Source organism: Nicotiana tomentosiformis, chromosome 6 (genome assembly GCF_000390325.3).
Source record: "Nicotiana tomentosiformis chromosome 6, ASM39032v3, whole genome shotgun sequence".
Taxonomy (NCBI): Eukaryota; Viridiplantae; Streptophyta; class Magnoliopsida; order Solanales; family Solanaceae; genus Nicotiana; species Nicotiana tomentosiformis.
The window spans coordinates 148,575,113-148,585,100 of NC_090817.1; positions in this window are offsets into that span (position 1 = coordinate 148,575,113).

Below are 9,988 nucleotides of genomic sequence, written 5' to 3' on the forward strand. Positions count from 1 at the left end.
CGAAGGCCAAGTGTGAGAAACAGGAGTCAGATAGTTACTTAAAGGAGTGAGTTTGACCAAAGTGGGAGAGTGGAAGAGTAGTATTTGGGTTCTGTGATAGGATAGCTACACGCCTTGTGGAAAATTTAGAGTGATTTAGGAATTATGGTGGACGGTGATTGGGTCTACAGACTTAATTTGAAATATTGGCTATTATGCGGCGGGAGATTGGATACAACAGAAAGGAGTTGCTAGATATGAAGAAGGATACAACATGACTTTGGATTGGAATGTATTGTTGCACCTTTAGTTGACGTCCATAGGAGTGAACGGACTGATGCAGCTGGTGAATGAGCTCGGACTCAGGATGGTCTACTGATTTCGTAGTAATTATACCAAGTGCAGCGACATTGGAATTTCCACATGTGGGTTATCTCCTGTGAGTAGGTTAGCGGTCGCGTGGTGTTGACGAAGCATCTGCGAAAAATTCTACTGGCTACCCGGTAAGAGATTGAATATGTAAATGTTGCTAGTGGTTTGGAGTGTTCATTAAAGGTTAATGGAAGGATTTCGAGGAATTTGGCGGGTTGATTGTGCTAGATCATGTCGATGAAGGAAGAATCTTGGTGGGTTCCAGGTTCGGGCAATAGTAGCTTCAATCTAAGTGGGAGAGTCCCACCGCCTACAGTTGGATTGCATGGTCATCTATTTGTAAGATTTCTGGTTATCGGCATATTGATGGGTTATTACGACTAGGGAAAGAGAAAATTAGTGGTAATTTGAGCAAGCGATTAAAGTAATGTGTGCTATAGTTGGCCTTATCGATTCATGCTCAGGCTTTGGGAAGACTCGGGATTTATGCTTCATGTAGAGGCGAGTTACAAGGAAGATGATTCGGCCAGGTGCTTCTTTAAGAGGGTGCTCATGTGCTAGCAGAGCCTTGGAGTTGATTATATTCGGGACCAAGTCAGAGTGGGTGACTCTCAATAACGGTCCTAGTAGATTCAAAAGTTAAGGTGTGGTGCCTAAGGATTTCGAGTCCATAGTATGGTTGAATATCGAGCTTTTGCAGCGGATTATGATAAAGGAGCTTGGAGTGTTCCGTGTTATCTTTGGTCTACGGGGTATCATGAGAGGAAGGGGAGCATGTAACTTTGGATTTATAGAAGAATCATCAGAATGGGTGTATCAGTTGAAGACGTGATTATGCGCACAAGGAGGGTATGAAATGGTTCGTAGGGTTTGAGACAATGTGGTCTTGTGAAACAGGATCACTCAGGACGAGTGCGGATTGAGTTTGCCATGTTTTGAATGGAGCTATTATTATTCCTAAGGCAAGTCCAGGGTAAATTAGAAAGAGTCGTGTCGGTTAGCAATGGTTGAATCAGCATAATGATGGCAATGATCAGCTCCTTCAATCTGTTGGGTTATTCATGTGATTTGTGACGATACGTGCGAGGTTTGACGGTCACCGTAAAAGATCTTATTTGGAGGCTTTCGAGTATTATGGCCCGTTATGTGCAGATGGATCCGTAAGGGTTATAGTGATTTAGACCACTACTTGAGGTTGGTATTTTCTGCGTATATAAGGATTTAGTCACGTGTTGCGATGGTTCTCTTGAAATGAGTTAAGTAAAAGGTTTCTATGTGATGACGTGTTTACCCTATTAGTGGTTCGGAAGTTAAGATGAAATTCTTGTACTCTTGCGCATTGGCATAATTAAGTGTAGTGATCGGCATGGGATTCGAAAGTTAAGGATCAAGGTTGCAGTTTTTTGTCGACAAGAATTTCAAGAGCTCGGATGAGCGGGAAAGGATTCAGATGGTTAGAGTAAGCTGGTATTGTCTTTAGCGTCACCTGAGATCGGTGTCCTGTGTAAGAGGCTTTGAGTAGTGATTTCGGAATTTTGATTTTCTTTACAGCATTTGTGCGGCCAGGGGTATGGATGTACAGACTTGTTATCTGGTGCGGAAGGTTGTGGGAGCACGTCCCACGGGAAGATTGTATAAGTGTGACATGTAGTCACTTGATTGATCGAAGATTGGAACCAAGTATGGAGATTACGGTACTATTTTTCATGTGAGAAATTATGCCTGGAGGACGCTCGGTTCATTTGGTTGTGGAATGTGGAGGTTAGTTCCGGATATGATGGTTGTTCTTGTGTGTATTGGGGAAAACAGTTATTATGAACCCCTGAAAGGTTATTAGACTAGTACGGTGAGATCCGAATCGGCTTGAGGTCCGTGGGTGGATCTAGATATGAATGTGGGCTCTATGTCGGGCCGGAGGTGTTCATTTCAGCATAACACTCCTTGTGGAGGAGTATTCGGACGATGGATGTTAATTCGTCACCGGCTACTTCATGTAATACTATATTGTGCTGTGTGAGTTGTGAAACGGCTTGTCAATTTCATATGTGTTGAGGTTCCGCGCAGCGATTGTGTTGTGTAAGCAGGATGGCTCTCGAGATGTAGATCATATATAGCACCTTAGTTGTGCTTGAGTTTTATAGCGCATGGCGCTATCTGTCTCCCCAGGGATGATATTATGCACTTGGTGTGCTTGTGGCCAATATACTGGTGTATTGTTTGGATCGGGTTGCACGCCGCAACAGTGTGATGTTGAGTACAGTCCCCTATAGCTATTTTTGTGTGTTTTGTTTTCCATTTTTTGAGGAAGGTTCATGACACCTTTTTGGTTGTCTAAACTAGTTACGTGGGTTGAGTAATCCTTTCTAGAGTTCATTTTTCTTAGGTATTACGTTCGGGTTTGTAGCTTATTGGCACATTGTGGCATCATATGCGACTTTTGGCAGTGCCTGAGGTGGCTTATTGCCTGGGAAACTTATATTGGGTGAGACGAGATTTTTGGATTTGGGATCAGTGCAATCAGATTATATGAAGAAAATTAAAGAGCAAATATCATTATTCGGTTCATAATGGGGTGATGATTCTAGTCAAGAGGAGAGATTCAATGATTTGTTGACTTGGTAGTTGGTTATGAATTTCTACACGTCTCTTCTGTCGTGGCAGCATTGCCAGAGTTTAAACAAGACTTATATATGTCATGAGGTGTATTTTGAGCATCAGATTCGTGAGAATTAGGCTATTGTTATCAGAGGATGTTATTGGTCATGTAAGTTATGTAGTGCGTAGTGTGGATCCAGCAAAGGTATGCAATCATATATTGGTGCATCGTATAGAGATTGATACAGTGTCCGTATGATGGAAACAGGCTTGGCAGAAAAATCCGGATGTTGGAACTGGGCTTTAAGGCCTATTTGGCTAAGTAAAAAGGAACATCTTCATATTAGCTCGAGCTAATGTGCTCAACTGAGTTGTGATAGCATGGGTGGGTGCACGAGGTGTTAACCAGTGATTTCGGACAACTCCAGAGCAGTTCTTAGCACGTTCGAGGATGAATGCAGGTTTAAGTGGGAGAGAATGTAACGACCCGACCGAACATTTTGAGCTCTAGCGCTTTGTCCGGCGATTTTAGGCCATGAGCAGCTTCATTTCAAGTAGTATGACTGGTATGCATGGTCGGAATTGAATGTCGGGGAGATCGGAGTTGGTATTGGAAAGAAAATCCTCATTTCCAAAGCCTTAAGTTAGAAGAATTGACTAAGATTGGATTTTTGAGTAAACGACCTCAGAATTAGGATTTGAAAGTTGCAACAGGTTGGTATGTGATTTAGGACTTGGGCGTATGTCCGAATCGGGTTTTGGGTGACCCGAGAGCGTTTTGGCGCCTATTATGGAAAATAGAATTTTTAGAAGGATTTCATAAATTTGGGCTGAAGTGAATTTTAATTTATCGATGTGCGTTTGGGATTCCGAGTCTAAAAATAGCTCAGTATGGTGATTCTGGTATTGGGAGCGCGTCGAGAAGTGGATTTGGAGGTCCGTAGGTCATTGGGCGAAAGTTAGAAATTTGAAGGTTTTTGAGAAGTTTCACCGGAAGTGGACTTTTGATATCGGGGTCGGATTCTGATTTTCGGAGGTTGGAATAGGTCCGTAATGTCAAATGTGACTTGTGCGCAAAATTTGAGGTCAATCGGACGTGATTTGACAGGTTTCGACATCAAATGTAGAAGTTTGAAATTCTAAAGTTCATTAAGCTTGGAATGGGGTGCGATTCATGAATTTGACGTTGTTTGATGTGATTTGAAGGCTCGACTAAGTTCGTAATGTGTTTTGGGACATGTTTGTATAATTGGTTAAGGTCCCGAGGGCCCCGGGGGAGGGGGGGTTCCGTGTGGTTAACAGATCAAATTTGGAATTTGAAGAAGAGTTGAGGCAGCTGATATCTGGTGTACCCGCACCTGCGAGGTTTTGACCGTAGGTGCGGAGGGCGCAGAAGGGACATTAGAGTAGCAGAAGTGGGACTGGCTGGCCAGGTGAAGGACCGCAGGTGCGGAGCTTTTGGCCGCATCGGCGCAAGCGCAGAAGCGAATAGTGCCTCACAAAAGCGGAAGGTTCTTGCACCTGCGAAGCCGCAGGTACGGCTACTTGACCGCAGGTGCGAAGGACGGGGCTGGGCAGTGTGTTCTTTAAAACAAGGGATTGGCTCATTTTCACCTCATTTCCTCCATGAGAGCCGGTCTTGGAGCGAGTTTGGAGCTCATTCTTCGTCATCAATGTCAAGGTAAGTGATGTTCACTTATTATAAACTAAATACATGATCATATGTGGATTTGAACATGGAAATTAGTAGAAATTGTGGGGTTTTGGTAGAAAACCTAAAATTTGGTATTTTTGGATTTTGACCATGATTTTGGGCATGGAATTTGGAATAAATTACATATTTGAGTTCGTGGTGCCATGGGGTAACGTTTATCTTCAAAATTATGGAATCCAGGCACGTGGGCCCGAGGTTGATTTTTATCGACTTTTCGATCGTGGTTAGGAATTATTATAAATAGGATTATAATGAGTATTAGAGTATATCCTTATGGGTTTTTATATTTATTGGCTAGTTTTGGAGCGTTGAGCATCAGTTTGAGTCGTCGGAAGGGCTTGGGAACCGGTTAAGGAGCTGCGGAGCGGGGTAAGTCTCTTTTCTAACCTTGTAAGAGGGAATTTATCCCATATGTGATATAATTCAATATGTGCTTCTATTTGTGGGGGCTACGTACGTACGAGGTGACGAGAGTCCGTGCGTAGCTACTATTATGCTTATGTCCGGGTAGTCTAGGACCCAAATCACGTTGTTCATACAATGCTTGCATCCTACTTGTTAATTTAACCATTTAAAACAGATTGGAACTTGATAAAGGAATTTCAAAAGGGTTAGACTTCACCTACTTGGGTTTTGGACGGGTCACTTGACCGTTAATGAGAATTGATATTTCTTTAAACATCAAACCTAAATAAATACTTGATTTGGTTGTCTGAATGTGTTTATCTTTTGTGGAACGGGCCGAACGCCTCGGCAGATTAAATAGATGCATCTATGGTTCGCGCCATTCAATCCTCTGGCAGTGCACAGTTTAATATTATGTTGGATCAGGCCGTACGACCTCGGCATGATTTGCGCATGACTTAATTGATTGTTTTGGAATTATTGATAATTTATATGGCCTCATTGGCCGGAGATATAAATTGTTAAAAGATGAAAATTAATTTGGAAATCCCCTATTAACAAGAGAATTATTTACCTGCTTCACGTTATTGAGTTTACCGTTGCCTCATAAAATCCATAATTTATTATATTATCGGTATATTATTCTTGGACCACTAGTAAGTGTCGAAGTCGACCTCTCGTCACTACTTCTTCGAGGTTAGACTGGATACTTACTGGGTACACGTTGATTTACGTACTCATACTACACTTGATGCACATTTTTGTGCAGGTGCATATATGTCTAGCAACCTTGCCGGCGCAGAGGTGTGGTCAATGCGGAGACTTAGGTGAGCTGCATTTCCATCTACGATCCGCTGCCAGCAGAGTCCCCTTCAGAGTTACTTATGTATTTTCCTGTCTAATTTGTATTCTATATAGGTGTTGTATTTTATTTTATCTTCCTAGTTGATGCTCATGCACTTGTGACGCCGAGGTCTGGGATGATTATGGGATGTTCAGTATTGAAATTGGAAAACATTGTTATCTACTCTGTAAATTCATCTTTTACTAGTTAAATTGAAGTAAATTTACGATTTTAAAAATATTAAAATGAAAATTTAATTAATTATTTAGTGTTGGCTTGCCTGACAATGGTGTCCGGCGCCATCACGACCTTTAACGGATTTTGGGTCGTGACATCTGCGGCTCCACACCTGTCACGACCCCAAATTCCCTCTGTAGGGTGTCGTGATGGCACCTAGTCTCTGAGACTAGGTAAGCCTATCAATATGCGGAATAATTAAAATAACAATTAAAAACTTTTAAAATCTCAACCTCTCAGTACATAAAGAAATTCCCAAAACTCGGTGAAATACAAGTCACAAACTCTAAAGAAGTAGTACGAATATCTTTATACATCAGAGTCTAATGTGAATAGGGAAAATAACTTAATAAGGATAGAAGGGGACTCTGAGGTCTGCGGACGCTGGCAGATATACCTTGAAGTCTCCGCGTTCAGCTAGCTCACTGATACCTGGTCTGATAGGGAGTACCTGGATCTGCACAAAAAGATGTGCAAAAGCGTAGTATGAGTACACCACAACAGTACCTAGTAAGTGCCAAGCCTTCCCTCGGTAGAGTAGTGACGAGATCAGATCAGGCCCTACTGGAATAATAAAAGACATGGTGACATGTCTAACAATATAATAACAATAAATGACAATAAAAATGAATCAAGTAAGTAGTATGTCACCATTAAATTGCACAGAATAAGGGCAAATAATACCTCGTGGAAAGAAAAAAAAAATTAACAACTTTAAGAAAAATCACGACAATAATCAAAGGCAAATGCAGTCATAAATAAATATCAACAAAGTCACTCCCGAGGTACCGCCTCGTAGTCCCAAATAATAAATAATTTCACAATATCTCATTTTCTTATATCACCATGGGAGCCTTTACATTAAATTTTAAAGAAAAATATGTTTCCCGAAATAGTATCCCGCGTTTTAACCACCCTTATCACACCGCATGACTTCTAGTAGTTTCCCTACTAGCCACGCGTATCAAGCCACCCTTATCTCACCGCATGCGTTTCAACACCCAGACCTTATACCACCGCATGCGTATCAATATCACAATATATCACAATTTGCACCTCAAGTGCCCAAATATTACAATTTTACAAAATAAACAACATCGAAAATATTTTCCACAACAGGGAGCTCACGGCTCAATCACAATGAGTACAACAATCTCAAAGAATAAATAACTCAGCAAAAATAATATTTCAAAATTTTTAATACGTTGCCTCCGTACCAAATTTAAAATATCAAATACTTTACCTTAATAATATTTAAATTAAAGAAATAAAACCTTCAAATAATACACAGGATAAAAGAAACCAAGTTTCAACTAAACAGGTAAAACAATTAGCAGGAAAAGGTCAACCAAATTTAAAGTGTAAAAATCAGATCAATGATGAAGAATATAACAAAATAAAATAATTTAATTAATATACAATAGTGATCTACATAATTTAAAAATATAATCTTCCACATTTAGCCCGTGTACACCCTCGTCAATTCGTGTACACGACTTTCAACACATAACAATTTTTTCATCAATACCAATCCTAGAAAAAATTTCCCCCACACAAGGTTAGACAAGTCACTTATCTCGACTTGCTCCAATTTAATCCACCAGTAGGCCTTTTCCTCGATTATCCAACTCTGAATGGCTCGAATCTAGCCAAAATAATTCGATACAGTCAACAAAAATTATAGGAATCAATTTCATAAAAAATACTACATTTTTCAATAAAAATCCGAAATTAACTCAAAAATTGCCTGTGGGGCCCACGTCTCGAAATCTGGAGAAAGTTACGAAATATGAACGCTCATTCAACCAATGAGTCTAACCATACCAAAATTACTAAATTCCGATAACAATCCGGCCCTCAAATCCTCAAATTTATCCAGGAGAATTTTCAAATTTTTCCAACTTAATTCACCAATTAAATGATAAAAACAACCATGAATTCAAGTAATTTAACCAATATTGAGTTAAGAACACTTACCCCGTTCTCTGAAAATCTCCCAAAAATTGCCTCAATCTGATTTCCAAATAGGTAAAAATGGAGTCCCATTTTCAGAACTTAAACATTCTGCCCAGTGATTTCTTCTATGCGATCGTAGACCAACTCACACGATCGCGAAGCATAAATTTTTATTGCCCAAAAATAACTCTACGCGATTGCGGAAAATACCACGCGATCACGAAGCACAGTCTCCGCAAACCTACACTATCGTGAACCTTCTCACGCGATCGCGAAGCATTAAGCGCGTGACATAGCTCCTGCCTCGTTTCCTCTTCCCGAACGCGGTCTTAGCCACGCGTTCGCATAGCACATCTTGCCAAACCTACGCGATCGCGGACTCGCCCACGCGATCCCATAGCACAAATTTTCCAGCTGCCCAATTAAGTCTATGCGATCGCGGACCTTCTCACTCGATTGATAGAAGAAAATCAGACACCAAATTTCAGCAACTCCAAGTCCAAAATTTGATCCGTTAGTCATCCGAAACTCACCCGAGGCCCCTGGGACCTCAACCAAATACACCAACAAGTCCTAAAACATCATACGAACTTAGTTGAAACCTCAGATCACATCAAACAACGCTAAAACCACAAATCACACCCCAATTCAAGCTTAATGAAACGTAAGATTTTCTAACTTCTACATTCGATGCCGAAACCTATCAAATCAAGTCCGATTGACCTCAAATTTTGCACACAAGTCATAAATGACATAACAGAGCTATGAAATTTTTTTTTGGAACTGGATTCCGACCCCGATATCAAAAAGTCAACTCCCCGCTCAAACTTCCAAACTTAAATTCTTATTTTATCCATTTCAAGCCTAATTTAACTACGGACTTCCAAATAAAATTCCGAACACGCTCTTAAGTCCAAAATCACCACACGGAGCTGTTGGAATCATCAAAATTCTATTTCGGGGTCGTTTACACATAGGTCGACATCCAGCCAACCTTTTCAATTTAAGTTTTAAACTTTGCAACTAAGTGTTCCAATTCATTCTAAAATCTTTCCGAACCCAAGCCAACTACCCGGCAAGTCACATAATAGTTATAAAATACAGAATGAGTAGTAAATGGGGAAACGAGGCTACAACTTTTAAAACGACTGGCCGGGTCGTTACATCCTCCCCCTCTTAAACAAATGTTTGTCCTCGAACGGGTTTAAAATTATACCTGGAGTGGTGAAAAGATGAGGAAAACAGCTGTGCATATCATGATTGGTCTCCTAAGTCGCCTCCTCGACCGGATAACCCCTCCGCTGTACTTTTACTGAGGTAATGCTCTTTGATCTCAACTTCCTAACCTGTCTATCCAAAATGGCCACTGGTTCCTCAACATAATATAGATCCTTGTCCAACTGAACTGAGCTGAAGTCTAACACATGAGACGGATCGCCGTGATACTTCCAAAGCATGAAAACATGGAACACTGGATGAACTGCAGTGAGATTAGGTGGTAATGCAAGTCTGTAAGCCACCTCTCCAACTCTCTCAAGAATCTCAAAAGGCCCAATATACCTAGGTCTCAACTTGCTCTTCTTCCCGAAACTCATCACACCATTCATAGGTGAAATCCGTAGAAAGACCCGCTCACCAACCATTAATGCAACATCACGAACCTTCTGATCCGCATAACTCTTCTGTTTAGATTGGGCTGTACGAAGTCGATCCTGAATCAATTTAACCTTTTCCAAAGCCATCCTGAACCAAGTCTGTACCCAAGAGCCTAGCCTCGCTCGGTTCGAACTAACGCACTGGAGACCGGCACCGCCTACCATACAAGGCCTCATACGGAATGCTCGACTGGTAGTTGTTGTTGTAAGCAAACTCCGCAAGTGGTAAGA